This window comes from Indicator indicator, chromosome 8 (assembly GCF_027791375.1).
Source record: "Indicator indicator isolate 239-I01 chromosome 8, UM_Iind_1.1, whole genome shotgun sequence".
NCBI lineage: Eukaryota > Metazoa > Chordata > Aves > Piciformes > Indicatoridae > Indicator > Indicator indicator.
Window position 1 is genome coordinate 5169922 of NC_072017.1, and position 14316 is coordinate 5184237.

The window sequence follows — 14316 nt, forward strand, 5'->3', positions numbered from 1 at the left end:
GGGTTTGTGTTCCAGACCCCTCCCCAGCTTCGTTGCCCTTCTCTGGACACCTTCCAGTACCTCAACATCTCTCTTGAATGGAGGAGCCCAGAACTGGACACAAATATCTTTGGCAGGGTGAAAGTTCCAAAATTCAATTCAATTTAGGATTTCTGCAAGAAAGTTTTCTAAACAAGGACAGTTGTGTTTCTGATAAGAAAACAGGCATCCATGAGGTCTCTTTTGCCTATCTATATGGTGAAATTGTCTCTCCTGAAATGCATCAATAGTGATGTGTTGCTTACGATTCACAATGCATAGCTTGGTCAGAGCAAAACCACACTGCATAATGCAGAATATAGTGCTCCAGGGAGAGTGGCTGATAAGGGAGACAGGGATCCAAACTACAGCTAAGTCAGCAGGGAACTAAAGAAAATTGCCCGTGAATATTTTTCTGAAACCAATTTGAATGGAAATATTTTCTTTCGTTTCAGTGAAAAGATTCATTTTGCTTCAGACAGGACTAGACCCAGCATATGTTTTCTTATTAAATAGTGAATTAATTAAAAGAGAGTTTAATATTTAATTAATTCTAAAATATTAGGAAGTGCCAAAAATCCAGATTTTTCCAGACAGTTCAAAGAATTAATTTTCCCAGGAAACACTTACTGTCAATAAAATGTCACTAGAAAACATCTGACCTGCTCTCATCATTTGCTGTGCTAATGAAAACAGTTTAATACTCTGAGAATTTACAATCTGAGCTACCCTATTTATTTCTGACTAAAGGTTAAACATGACTATCCCCAGCTGGGTATCACTACCCCTACACCAAAAAGTGTGCCTCCCTCCCATCCCAACACACCAGTTCACCTCTGTGTCACTACTGTCTGCTCACCAGTTCTGCCAAATGATTTAGGTCGAAGACAATGGAGGAAGCAATCATTTGAACTGGTAGGGGGAGGTGACCACTTGTAATGAGAAAATAGAAAGGAGCATGATGTATGGGGGCAGTTAATCAGATTAGATGGGGTAGGCCATCTGATTGTGTCTCAAAGCTCATCGAGTGCTGTGTTCCCTTCCAAAGATCAAATGTAAATTGTTGAACCACTCAGGTGTGTTTGGATGCTTGCTTATGGTCCAAATTACAGATTCCTGCTTTAGAGGCATCTAAAATAACTCCCCAGAGTTAGATGTTCTTTTAGCTTAGGGATTGTTATTCCCAAAAACATTATAATCATTTCCTTGCTGTGTTTACTGTTGTAAAGAGAATCCTAGAATCATAGAATGTTAAGGGTTGAAAGGGACTTCCAGAGATACTCAAGTCCAATTCCCCTGCCAAAGCAAGAACACCTAGAGCAGGTCACACAGGAACTCATCCAGATGGGTTTTTTAAGTGTCTCCAGAGAAGGAGACTCCACAACCTCTCTGGGCAGCCTGTTCCAGTGTTCTGTCACCATCACCATAAAGTGTTTTGTCCTGTTGAGGTGGAGCCTCCTGTGTTCTAGCTTGTACCTCTTGTTCCTTGTCCTGTCACTGGGCACCACCACAAAGAGCCTGGCACTTTCATCTTGACACCCACCCCTCAGGTATTTACAGACATGGATAAGATCCACACCATGACCATTAAACCAGATCTTGAAGTACCATATCTACAGGGTTTTGGAACACTTTCAGGGACAGTGACCCCACCATGTATTTATAGACATTAATAAGATCCTCTTCCAGCCATCTCTTCTCCAGACTAAACAGCCCCAGGGCTCTCAATCTTTCTTCATGGGATAGATGTTTAAGTCCCTTAATCATCCTCATAGCTCTCAGTTGGACTCTCTCCAGCAGATCCCTCTCTCTCTTGAATTGGGGAGCCCAAAACTGGACAGAGAGAGTGAATCTTTCAATATAAGAGATGGGGGGGGGAGGAAATTTAAAAAAGAAAAAGAACCAACCAACAAACCAACCATTGCAAATCCCATAAGAAAAGAATTTCAAGGAAAAAAAATCCTGCTCTGTGAAAGTTTAGGCTGAGTGTATTAAGTGACTGGTCTTTGGGAGACCCTTAAAGGCAGCAGGAGCAAGGGACATCTGTGAATGCAGCAGACAGCAGACTGATCCTGATAAGACTCTCAAGAATTGAAGGCACTGTCTATATGCAAAGTACACAAATGTCACAACATGGGGAACTAAACAGCATCTCTCCTGTTGTTGAGACCTGTGATTTTTGAGCCCTGACTTTGGGCTCACCAGTAGATGCAGGATTAATGAGAGAACTGAGCCAGCCCCCTGTCAGCCATTCATCATAATATTCCTATGGAAAAAAAAAAGAAAAAAATAGTTACCCTGGTTGGTTTGGGTGCCAAGGGATACAGAGGAGGAGACAGGACATTGCCACTGAATGAGACCTTTGCAGGGGCTCAAAGGAAGCTACCATACTGCACAAAAGAATGTATGTGTGTCCTGAGTCCCAGCAGGGACATAAAAATGGGGTCTAAGAAGGGTAGCAGAGTTGAAAGCCCCCTTTGGGGCATCTTTATTTACTAGTGAATATATCTCCCTTGTCAACATGCATTTGACCATAGCCATGCAATTTTTGTGGTGAACAGAGAGGTAGGGCATTATTCATCTGGTAGGGCATTATCCCTCTGTTTCACATGAGTGCTCCCCAGCTGTAATAAATACTCTTAAATTGGCTTCCCAGTTGAGTCCTTGGAAGCCCTGTCTTGTACAGGAGCTGCCTAACACACAAACAAGAAGCTTCTAAAATTTTTCCTCTAGTTTCACTCTTTGGTTTCAAATGCACCTTTTCAGTGCAGGGCAAGGAAGGCTGTCAGGTAGAGTTCAATTGTGCTTGCTAAAAACACAAATGGAAATGAAATTTTTATTTTTTTATTAAGGATCACAGAGGACTGGCACAAGCTCCCCAGAGAGGTTGTGGAGTCTCCTTTTCTGGAGACTTTCAAGGCCTGTCTGCAAGTGTTCCTGTGTGACCTGAGCTAGATTGCGTGGTCTTGCTCTGGCAGGGGGGTGGATTCAATGATCTCTTTGGGTCCTTTCCAACCCCAGACATCCTGTGACCCTGTGATTTTTCTTTAAACCCCATCTTCTGCTGGTAATGAAGCCATCAAGAGGTGCAACACTGCACAGAGAAAATAGGGTCCCATTATGCAAATGCATTGCAGAGGATCTTAATAGATGGGAGCCCCTCTGTTTCAGGCTATGTAATTAAAATGTGCTGTGTATAATTAATGTAATTAAAACAGTCTCAGCACCAAAATGTCACTCAAATGTTGCCTCTAGGCACACCAAAATCAGCATGTCAGTAATACAGAAGCACAGGATTGTTCTGTTTGGAAAAGGCCTCTAAGACAGAGTCCAGCTAACACCACCATGGCCATTAAGCCATGTCCCATATGGAGAAGATAATCCCTGGATTCCTTTACATTAATAAACAGCTGGAGCCAAAAGAGGTTAAAAAGATAATAATAAAAAAAAAAAGGCAACACTGAAATTATTCTTTTCTTCCAAACCAATAATGGTGCTTTTTCTTTAGAGGGAAACATCAGAGAGATCTGTTTTAATGTATGTTATACAAATAGCTAGCAGATTAAACATCTGTTAGGACAGAACCCAACAGTTTGGTGCTCTAGTGCAATTCTGTATCATTAATGAACATGGTAAAATATTATTCCAACAGTTAGTCCTATTAGCTAGCAAAACCTAGAGCTTTACCATCCACAGGTGGATGGACCTCAGTCCCAAGAGCTTTACACAACTGCTGGTCTCAGATGCCACCACATCCCTTACCTGTCTCACACCTTGGCTGGGTGAAAAGCCCACATAGGTGCTCTGCCAGTTTACCAGTCACATCTATCCTCCTGCAACATCACCCAGCACCTGCTGGCAACCAGCAGGAGGATAGATGTTCAAGGATGTTCAAGGACATTTAGGATGTGAGAAAGGAGCTCCCAAGCACTCCAGCCTGCAGATTGCAGGTTCCAGCCATTTATTAATCTAAAGGCATCCAGGGATTATCTTCTCCATATGGGACATGGTTTAGTGGCCATGGTGGTGTTAGGTCAATGGCTGGACTCTGTCTTAGAGGCCTTTTCCAAAGGGGCAGGTTGTCCACTAGACTAAAGGATGCAAAAGCAAGCTGGCACCTTTCCTTTGGGTAAAGGCCTAGAAGACAAAGTGGCAAACAAAATTTGGTTTTGTGGGAGTCTTCTGGGGAGGGTGGGAAACAAACCTCACAATCTGTTGTTCAACAGCATAAACGATGGTCTAATAGGACACAGACTGATGCCATGAGAACTGCAGATGTTTCATATTTCAGAGGACATGGTAAATGGATCATCTTGGTCTTAATAAAACCTTGGTAATACCTTCATAAAATATTCCTGAAGTGGTTGCTACCTGTCAGCATTGCAAATGTCCTCTTTGACATAACTCAAAAAGTTCCTGAGATTGAAAAGTGATGCTCTAAGCATACCCAAGCTTTTGAAGCAATAATGCTGATGCTGAAGGTCCCAGTGCAAGTCCTGACCCTGAAACCATCTTTCAAACAAGATGAAAGTTAGATACTAGATTCTCAGCAACCACAAAAGACTGCACCTTTTTAGCCCCCTGAACACCATCAACTGGCACAGACGCCATCCGTAGATTACAGTGATAACCCTTAGCATTCCTGCAATCCTTTACATATTCAAGGCCTCTTGCAGTTTGTTCCTTGGCAAGTGTGTGGCCACAGTATTGCTTTTCATCCATCTTTGAGGCTCCCAGGTAATACCTTCTGCCTACAAGCTAAGCGGAAATGGATTAACAGGAGAAGACTGAACTTTATCAACATTAAAACAGCATTTCACATCAGCAGAGCTGCCCTCTTGTCATGATAAAATGAATACATTGCTGAAATGAAACAATTTCACAGAGGAGCTCGTTGTTTCACAGCTAATTCTGCCTCACGTTTTATATCTGGAAATTATCTTAAATTACTAATACAGCTCAGTAATAATAAAGGCTTCCAGTTTCACAGAATAGTAGAATTGCAACATATGGAATGTCTGGTCTTCTTTTAACTCTAAATTTATGTGCTATTCCATGCATTGGTCTTTTTTTCTTCTGGGGACAAGAAAGGGAGGGAAAAAAAGAAAAAAAGAAAAAATAATAATAAGGAGGAAAAAAGTTTGGATAGCCTAGATGCCTTTCTGTGGCTAAACCTGAAAGAATTTATTAGCAATTAGTTTGCAGAGTTTGAAGAGGGTAAATGAGGTAGCAGATGTCACAGACTTATCTCTACACAGCAGTTGAAGGGTAGGAGCTGAGGAACCATCAACCAGTGTAACCTCAGCCCAGGAATGGACTGCAAAACCACCTGAAAGAGTCATGAAGAAGATAGAGAAAGGAAGAAGAGCACAGATCTTAGATCTTGGGGATCTAATAAATGTATATATTTAATATCTGAGGGGTTGAGTGTCAAGAAGGAAGGGACAGCCTCTCCTTGCTTGTGCCCTGTGGTACGACAAGGGGTAATGGATGGAAACTCCAGCACAGGAGGTTCCACCTCAACATGAGGAGGAACTTCTTCACTGGGAGGGTCACAGAGCACTGGAACAGGCTGCCCAGAGTCTCCTTCTCTGGAGACTTTCCAGACCCATCTAGATGCATTCCTGTGTGACCTGTGCTAGATTCTATGGTCCTGCTCTGGCAGGGTGGATGGATTTGATGATCTCCAGAGGTGTCTTCCAACCCCTAACATCCTGCAAGCCTGAGATGGGTTTGCCAGAGATAAAACATGTCAAATATTTTTCTAGTAACCTGTTAAAGTTTCACAAAAACCTTTTCTCTGTCAGTCAATCTCCCCTCTTTTCCAAAACTAGTAAGATTTGGACACTTCCTTATACGATGTTCTTACAGTTTAGAGGAGCCTAGTCCAGGAAAAACTGTTAGAGAAAAACTATTATAGGTTGCAAAACTGGCTTGAAAACAATTAGAAGAGTTTGACTACCACTCGTTCATGATCCAGATGGAAAGAAATATTAAATGTAGTGTTGCAGGGTAATTTATTTGGTCTTAAATTATATATTGGTATTAGTTAATTATTTATTAAGGATTTCAAAGGTAAAAGAGATTTTTTTCTCACTAATTCATATCTTAGGCTGCATGAAGAAGATTGTGGCTAGCAGGTCAAGAGAGGGGATGCTGTTCTTGTGAGATCCCACCTTGAATCCTACCCATCATAAGGACACAGAGCTGTTGCAGTGAGTCCAGAGGAGGACCAGAAGGATGATCCAAGGGCTGGAGCACCTCTGCTATGAGGATAGGCTGAGGGAGCTGCAGATATTCGGCCTGGAGAAGGCTCCAGAGGGACTACATAGTTGCCTTTCAATACCTAGAGAGATACTACAGGAAGGCAGGAGAGGGACTTTTCATAAGGGTGTCTAGTGGTGGGACAAGGGGGAATGGTATTAAGCTCTGGGAGAGGAGGTTTAGACTGGATCTTAGGAAGAAATTCTTCAGTACAAGCATGGTGAGACTCTGGAATAGGTTGCCCTGGGAGGCTGTGGATGCCTCCTTCATGAGGGTGTTCAAGGCCAGGCTGGATGAAGCCTTGAGCAGCCAAGTCTAGTTGAGAGATGTCCCTGCCTGTGGCAGGGAGGTTGGAGTAGATGATCTCTAAGGTCCTTCTAATCTATGCCATTCTATGATTCTGTGACTAAACCAGTAGGTGATGTCACTCTGGAATATAGCACTACTATGTTAGGGAGCATCATTAGAATTCAAGATTATCTTGACAAATAAGGAAACAGGCTGAGAAAAGCAACACAGTTTAGCAAAGTGCACATAAAGAGCCAAGAATAATCAATTGCTTGACACAGGATCAGGAATGCTTGCTTAGACAGCAGCCCTGCAGGAAAGATATGCAGTTTATAATGGATTACAAGAGGAACATGAGCCAGTGTTGTCACTCATTGCAAAAAGGCAAACACCTCTACTAGAACAAGCAGACAAAAGGTGCAGCCTGCCAAATACTGGGGTTGGTTTGCTGCAAAGCCCATTTTAGTGCATTGGTGAACTGTATGTTTAACCTCTATGAATCTGTGTGAGAACAAAACAAAACAAAACAATGTATTTCACCTCTTTTTCAATCATAGCAGGTGAAATAAAAATAGCATACACGTGTAAAAGACATGGGGATTATTTTCTGGCTCGTGCAGCATCAAGGAATTTATGTACAGAATCTTCTTAAAATGCTGCTGCAGAGATGATGTTGGGAAATGTAAAAATGTTCCCCTATTGACTCCCATATCTGATTAAATTTGCATAGTTGGATATTTTAAAATTTAATTTCCTTGATAAGGCTCATACAGAATTCATTAGGAGGCCAGGAAATAAAATAAAAAAAATAATTGTGGTTGTCCCCTTCCAGCCTTTTTAAGAGCAACTTCTCAAAGAAGCATTGCACTTTAATTAGAAATGTGTAAGTCTAGATTAGTTTACCAGAAAGGAATATATAAGCCATCCACAAGACTAATTAGAATATCTGCTATGAGTTCCTGATAACAAGCAGCATGTGAGGAAAAAAAAATGCATTTAATGCATTTCATGCATCACAACGCAACTGAGATGGATTGAAAAGCATAAGGAAGAGCTTATTTAACAAATTGGGGTTTTTTTTCTATTCATTGGCCTAAAAACAAAAAGATAAATAAATATCTCCTGCTATGGGAATAACAAATAGTGTCTTTATTCTGAGATGTGCCAATACCAAATCATATCTTTACTGTGAGATGTGCCAATCAAAGTGAGAGCACTCTAAGTTCTTGACAGCAGCTCCTCAGCTAACCATTTCAGATGCTAAATCTGAACTCCCCTAAAGCACAGGTGGTTTATGGACCTTCAGTTCATTCAGTTCAGCAAAACACCCTCACTAACAGAGGCTGAAAAATGTTGATAGTAAGCCAAATATATTTCTTCTGCAGCCCTGATTGTTCATCATCATTATCCACAGACGTGAATTGTGTGCACAGAACAGAAGGCCAGGGAGTGAACCCTGAGGAACATCAGCCAACTGTCATTATGCTTAGGGTGTATTTATTTAATTGATATGGTAAAGACAATGCATAGGAGCTGTAAACTGCATCCTAAGTTGTTATTTATGAAAGTCTGTGAAGAGAAGGAACTGAGGTGGAGAAACAGCTCCCAGGATATGAATCAACTTGTTGGCAGGATGCAGTCAATAAAGCAAACTCAAAAATTCTTCTTGCATATGAGGTGCACCCACTAAGACATAGTAACAGTGACTCACAAATATGCAATTTCACAGTATCACAGTATCACAGTATCACAGTATAGCAGAGGTTGGAAGGGACCTCCAGAGATCATCAGGTCCAAGCCCCCTGCCAGAGCAGCATCACTTAGGGGAGTCTGCACAGGAATGCATCCAGGTGGGGTTGGAAAGTCTCCAGAGAAGGAGACTCCACAACCCTTCTGGGGAGACTGTTCCAGTGCTCTGTCACCCTCACTGGAAAGAAGTTTCTCCTCATGTTGAGCTGAAATCTTCTATGGTCAAGTTTGAACCCATTGTTCCTTGTCTTATCACTGTGAACCACCCAAAAGAGCCTGGCCCCCTCCCCTTGACACCCACCCCTCAGCTATTGATAGACATTGATCAGATCCCCTCTCAGTCTTCTCTTCTCCAGGCTAAACAGCCCCAGGGCTCTCAGTCTCTCTTCACAGGGGAGATGCTCAAGTCCCCTAAGCATCCTCCTGGCTCTCCCTTGGATTCTCTCCAGCAGGTCTCTGTCTCTCTTGAACTGGGGAGCCCAAAAGTGGACACAGGATTGCAGCTGTGGTCTCAGCAGGGCAGAGTAGAGAGGTAGAAGAACTTCCCTAGCCCTGCTGGACACACCTTGCTTGATGCACCCCAGGATCCCCTTGGCTCTCTTGGCCACAAGATCACATTGTTGTTCCATGCAGAACTTGCTGTCCAGCAGCACTCCAAGGTCTTTCTCTGTGGAGCTGCTTTCCAGCAGGGCAGTCCCTAACCTGTCCTGGTGCCTCTTGTTATTTCTCCCCAAATGTAGGACCTTGCACTTGTCCTTATTAAACTTCATGAAGTTTCTCACAGTGTGGTTTTTCTATGGGTCAGATTATGAGGAAGAAAGGGGAAGAAATACAGCACACACAGAAGTTCCCCTCTTTGCCCAGAAGCTTACATTCCCACAGTTACCCAATAAAACAAACCAATGGTACAACCACTCCATAAAAGAAACAGTAGGCAAGATTAGGTCTCCTTCACACACAGACAGACAGGCCTTGTGATCCCAGACAATGTAGACCAAGACAGAAGCAGTAGAGTGAAACTCATGTATTGAAGTCATTGTGGGTGTAAAACAACACCTCCTTAGGGTTAAGCACAGAAGATCAAGATGTTCAGACCTTTACATGAACAAGTGGAGCACCTCTCCTATGGAAACAAGCTCAGAGAGTTGGGGCTAATCAATCTGGAGAGGAGAAGGCTCCAAGGAGACTTTATTGTGGCCTTCCAGTATCTGAAGGGGGGTACAAGAAAGCTGGGGAGGGACTTTTTAGGGTGCCAGGTAGTGATAGGACTAGGGGGAATGGAACAAAACTAGAAGTGGGTGGATTCAGATTGGATGTTAGGAAGAAGTTCTTCATCATGAGGGTGGTGAGACACTGGAACAGGTTGCCCAGGGAGGTGGTTGAGGCCCCATCTTTGGAGGTTTTTGAGGTTCAAACCAGCCTGCTCTAGTGTGAGGTGTCCCTGCCCATGGCAGGGGGGTTGGAACTGGATGATCCTTGAAGTCCCTTCCAATCCTGACAATTCTATGATTCTATGATAAGTAGGCCCAGAACAGACAAACAACTCATGGAAGAGCAGTTTCTCTCTCCACCTATGCTGGAAAGTCCTCAAGTTGTAACAGTGCAATTTAAACCTCATGCCAGATGGAAGATGAACACACCTGCTGTAATTAGCCACATGGGAAAGAGACCTCAGTTGAAACTTGGCAAGCAGCCTGGCCCTGGCATCTCAAGCTACCCAGCTCACAAATCTGTGACTTCCAAGGGCAAACTGGTGACAGAACACCCATGGCTATGTGTTGGTACCAAGGAAAGCAAAGTTCACAGCAGCTTCCTCTGAGAGGAAAGGGAAACATCTTACTTAAGAAGGTTCTTTTCTTCTAGCAGAAAAGAATAAGCTGCTCATTTGTGGCAGCAGGCATGGACCAGAGAGGCTTCCTTAGCTAAGTGAATTCTCAGCCACTGAGAATGCTTAGTGATCTCCCACAAGTGGGCACAGAGAGTCAAAGCAACATGAGACTGATCTGGTCCAGTCCAACCATTAGTTACCAAACACAAACTCTTTCTTAAACTAAATAGGACCCACCTTAAAACTAGTTTGACTTTCAGCCCTACAAGGAATATTGGGAAGTTGCTCTGGAATGTCATCTTCTATGATTTTATGAGCCCACATCTGTAGGTCAAGATTCAATTTCATATAAAACAGACCCAAGGAATTATCTAAAAGGCTTCCCTTTGACACTCTGCCATTACTGCAGCTACCTTTCAAGGACACTATTTCACAGAGCTGGTGAATGTGTATGTTAGTTAGTAAAGGCTCCATTTCAATACTGCTTTCCAATTCATTAGCTTCCCTTCCCTGGTGCTAGATAATTACCATCCAGTTCTATCCCTGGAGAGGAGCCTTAGGCATAAATGAGGGCAGAGCCACCTGAAAAAAACACCTCACTGAGGTTAATTCCCCTTGGTGTCCTGAGAACAGAGACCACAAACCCATTTAATCAAAATAGCCAGAGGAGAGAAAAAATAAATGATAATATAAAGGCTGAAGTAATATTTTTCCTGCTGGTTGAATGGTAAAGGAAGGATTCATTAATACTGGTTTTGTGAACATTTTCCTCCAGAAAGAATAACACAGAAACAATTTTCTTTCAACAAGTAAAATTCTCTTCTCTCTTTTTTTTTTTTCTATTTCTTATCAGCTGAATAACTGTTTTTAGCAGTATAAATTCATATGATAAAACACGATCCCTCATTAAAATGTATGTGTAATAGTCACCCCATCAAGTATAGAGATAAAGAGGGTCAAAAACTCATGTCAGGCTGTAATTCAGTTGCTGTTACAGGGCTGATGTACTGATACATCCTGGCTTGAGTCAGCAGCACACTGGTAGAGGCAACTCGTTTCCTATCCTCTTACTTGCCAAGAAATGTGTGCTCAGATCTGTTTTTCCCAATAAAAAGACTTTATTGACAGAACAAAGGTTGTTACTTGCCTGAATGAAGAGCTGACATAAAGATTATGCTGCAGTAGGGATGGAATAAGAAGACCTTGTATGAAATTTCTGTCCTGCAGAAATAATTGGTAGCTTTGCTACCAATTTCACTGCACTTAAATTTTCACTAGAAATCTCTTCCTGCTGTTTCTACTACATCATTTTCCTTCATTGCCTGTGGTCCCAACTAAGATAGTCAGGAAAATAACAGTCATCCTGTGATAAATCATATATTTTATACAGGACTTTACAATCAGAGGACCTGCAGATCTTTTTTTTGATATTGCTGAAGGGGCAAAATGTGCTACACCAGGTTCTCTGTCACAGTATCACAGTATATGAGAGGCTGGAAGGGACCTCAAGAGATCATCAGGTCCAAGCCCCCTGCCAGAGCAGGATCACTTAGGGTAGTCTGCACAGGAATGCATCCAGGTGGGGTTGAAAGTCTCCAGAGAAGGAGACTCCACAACCCCCCTGGGCAGCCTGTTCCAGGGCTCTGTCACCCTCACTGGAAAGAAGTTTCTCCTCATGTTGAGCTGAAATCTTCTGTGTTTAGACCTGATCATTAAGATACTACAGGTAGCTTCCACAGTTTCCATGAAACTCAGTCAGTCAGGTGGCTTAGGCTTCTAACCACCAATCTGCCACTGCTTAAGATGCCTTTTAATGGCTGTTACCTAACCTCTTTGGAACAATCCCCTCAAGAGTTGTGCTTATATATTGCCCTCCAGATGACAGCAAAGGTCAATATTCCCTACCATCTTGTTAAAGGTGTATTTAATTTAGCCTCTTTCCTCCACACAGCTAAGAAAGACCTGATTAATCAGCTATATAGCAAGAGTAAACACACTGCTTCACTTAATTAAAAATTAAATTCCTCTTGAGGGATCATTACAGTAGTGAGCTGCTACATGCCTTTGTTAAATAGGTGTTTCTTCGAGGACACCACTAGTGGCAGACTACTGGGAACTCTGAAGCAATGTAAACAGAATTTTCTTCAGATATTCAATTAGAATACTACACATGTTTATCCTCTAAAACAAAAGGCAGGTATAGAAAAGCCAAGGGTACTTTGAAAAACCTGGAGAACTACACTGTTGTCTTTGGTAGACTTTGATACCTGGTGCACTTCTGTGTCGTGGAATTTCAGTATCTGGAAGAAAAAGTTAAAGGAAAAGAAAAAAAGTCTTGCTTCACATACTTGTCATTGGCAAATAAAAATCCTACAATGGAAGAAGGATCAGAGGAGATGGACAAGTGGGATGTGCCTGTGAAACTTGGAGTAACTGGCTGCAATTGATCAAAGCTGTTGCAAAGAAAGGGGACTGGAAGATGGCCTTTGGTTTAGACAAATGGCTATCAGCAGCTGAGTGAAGTAAATGTTTCTCTCTGAGGTATTAAGAGAGTGTGAATGTCTCCCCAAGTTAGCCAGATCAGGAGAGGACGTGGAGGATGGCTGTGTGTTGTAATACTGGCAGAGAGCAAAGAGATTGGGAAAAATAGATGAGGATGTATACATTCTACTCATTTCCTTAGGTCATGAGTAGCTGAGTGGAATTATCATAAAATTGTAGAATGGTTGGGGTTGGAAGGGACATCCAAAGGTCATCCAGTCCAACCCCCCTGCAATCAGTAGGGGCATCCTCAACTAGATCAGGCTGCCCAGAGCCCTCTCGAGCCTCAACTTGAATATCTCCAGGAATGGGACCTCAACTGCTTTCCTGAGCAACCTGTTCCAGTGTTCCACTATCCTCATGGTAAACTACTTGCTCCTGATTACACAGCTTCCCTCCTTGGAGGTATTCAAGGACAGGTTGAATGAAACCTTGAGCAACTGGGTCTGGTATAAGGTGTCCTTGCCAATGCCAGGGGAGGTGGAACTAGATGATCTTCAAGGTCTCTTCCAACCTAAACTATTCTATGAATCTATGAATCTACTTCTCACACAGGCAGCGTGACTTCAGGACCCTGATGCACTCCCATTCCCACAAAAGAACCACTCAGCTAAAAACCTCCCTAACTTCCACACAAAAGCCACAGTGTCCTGCTGGATGTAAGCCTATCTGCTCCTTCTTCCTGCTCATTGGCATTACAATCTCCACTCTGCACAAGCAAACAGAGTGGCATGAAGTCATTCCTGACTGAGGAGAGGGACTTGGGGGTGCTGGGGGATGAGAAGCTCAACATGAGCTGTCAATGTGCACTTGCAGCCCAGAAAGCCAACCAAAGCCTGGGCTGCATCAGGAGAAGTGTGGCCAGCAGGTCAAGGGAGGTGATTCTCCTCCTCTGCTCAGCTCTGGTGAGACCACACCTGGAGTACTGCATCCAGTTCTGGAGCCCCTATTACAAGAGGGATCTGGACATGCTGGAAGGTATCCAGAGAAGGGCCACCAGGATGAGCAGAGGGCTGGAGCTCCTCTCCTATGAGGAGAGACTGAAAGAGTTGGGGCTGTTCAGTCTGGAGAAGAGAAGGCTCTGAGGTGACCTTCTTGTGGCCTTCCAGTATCTGAAGGGGGCTACAAGAAAGCTGGGGAGGGACTTTTTAGGATATCAGGGAGTGACAGGACTAGGGGGAATGGAATAAAGCTGGAAGTGGGGAGATTCAGACTGGATGTGAGGAAGATGTTCTTCCCCATGAGAGTGGTGAGAGCCTGGAACAGGTTGTCCAGGGAGGTGGTTGAGGCTCCATCCCTGGAGGTGTTTGCAGCCAGGCTGGATGAGGCTCTGGGCATCCTGCTGTAGTGTGAGGTGTCCCTGCCCATGGCAGGGGGGTTGGAGCTAGATGATCCTTGTGGTCCCTTCCAACCTTGACTGATTCTATGATTCTATGACCTTTTGCTAACCTTCACATCCATCCCTTGCAGGGCAGAACAAAACAACTCTTCCCTCGCAGTTCCATTTCAGTGAGTTGATAGCCACAGCCGGCAGCCAAAACATGCTGACAGCACACAATGCAGTAGGTTCACACTAAATACACTTACAAAAAAACAGAAAAGGGTCAAGATTTCCTATAAAGACAGTT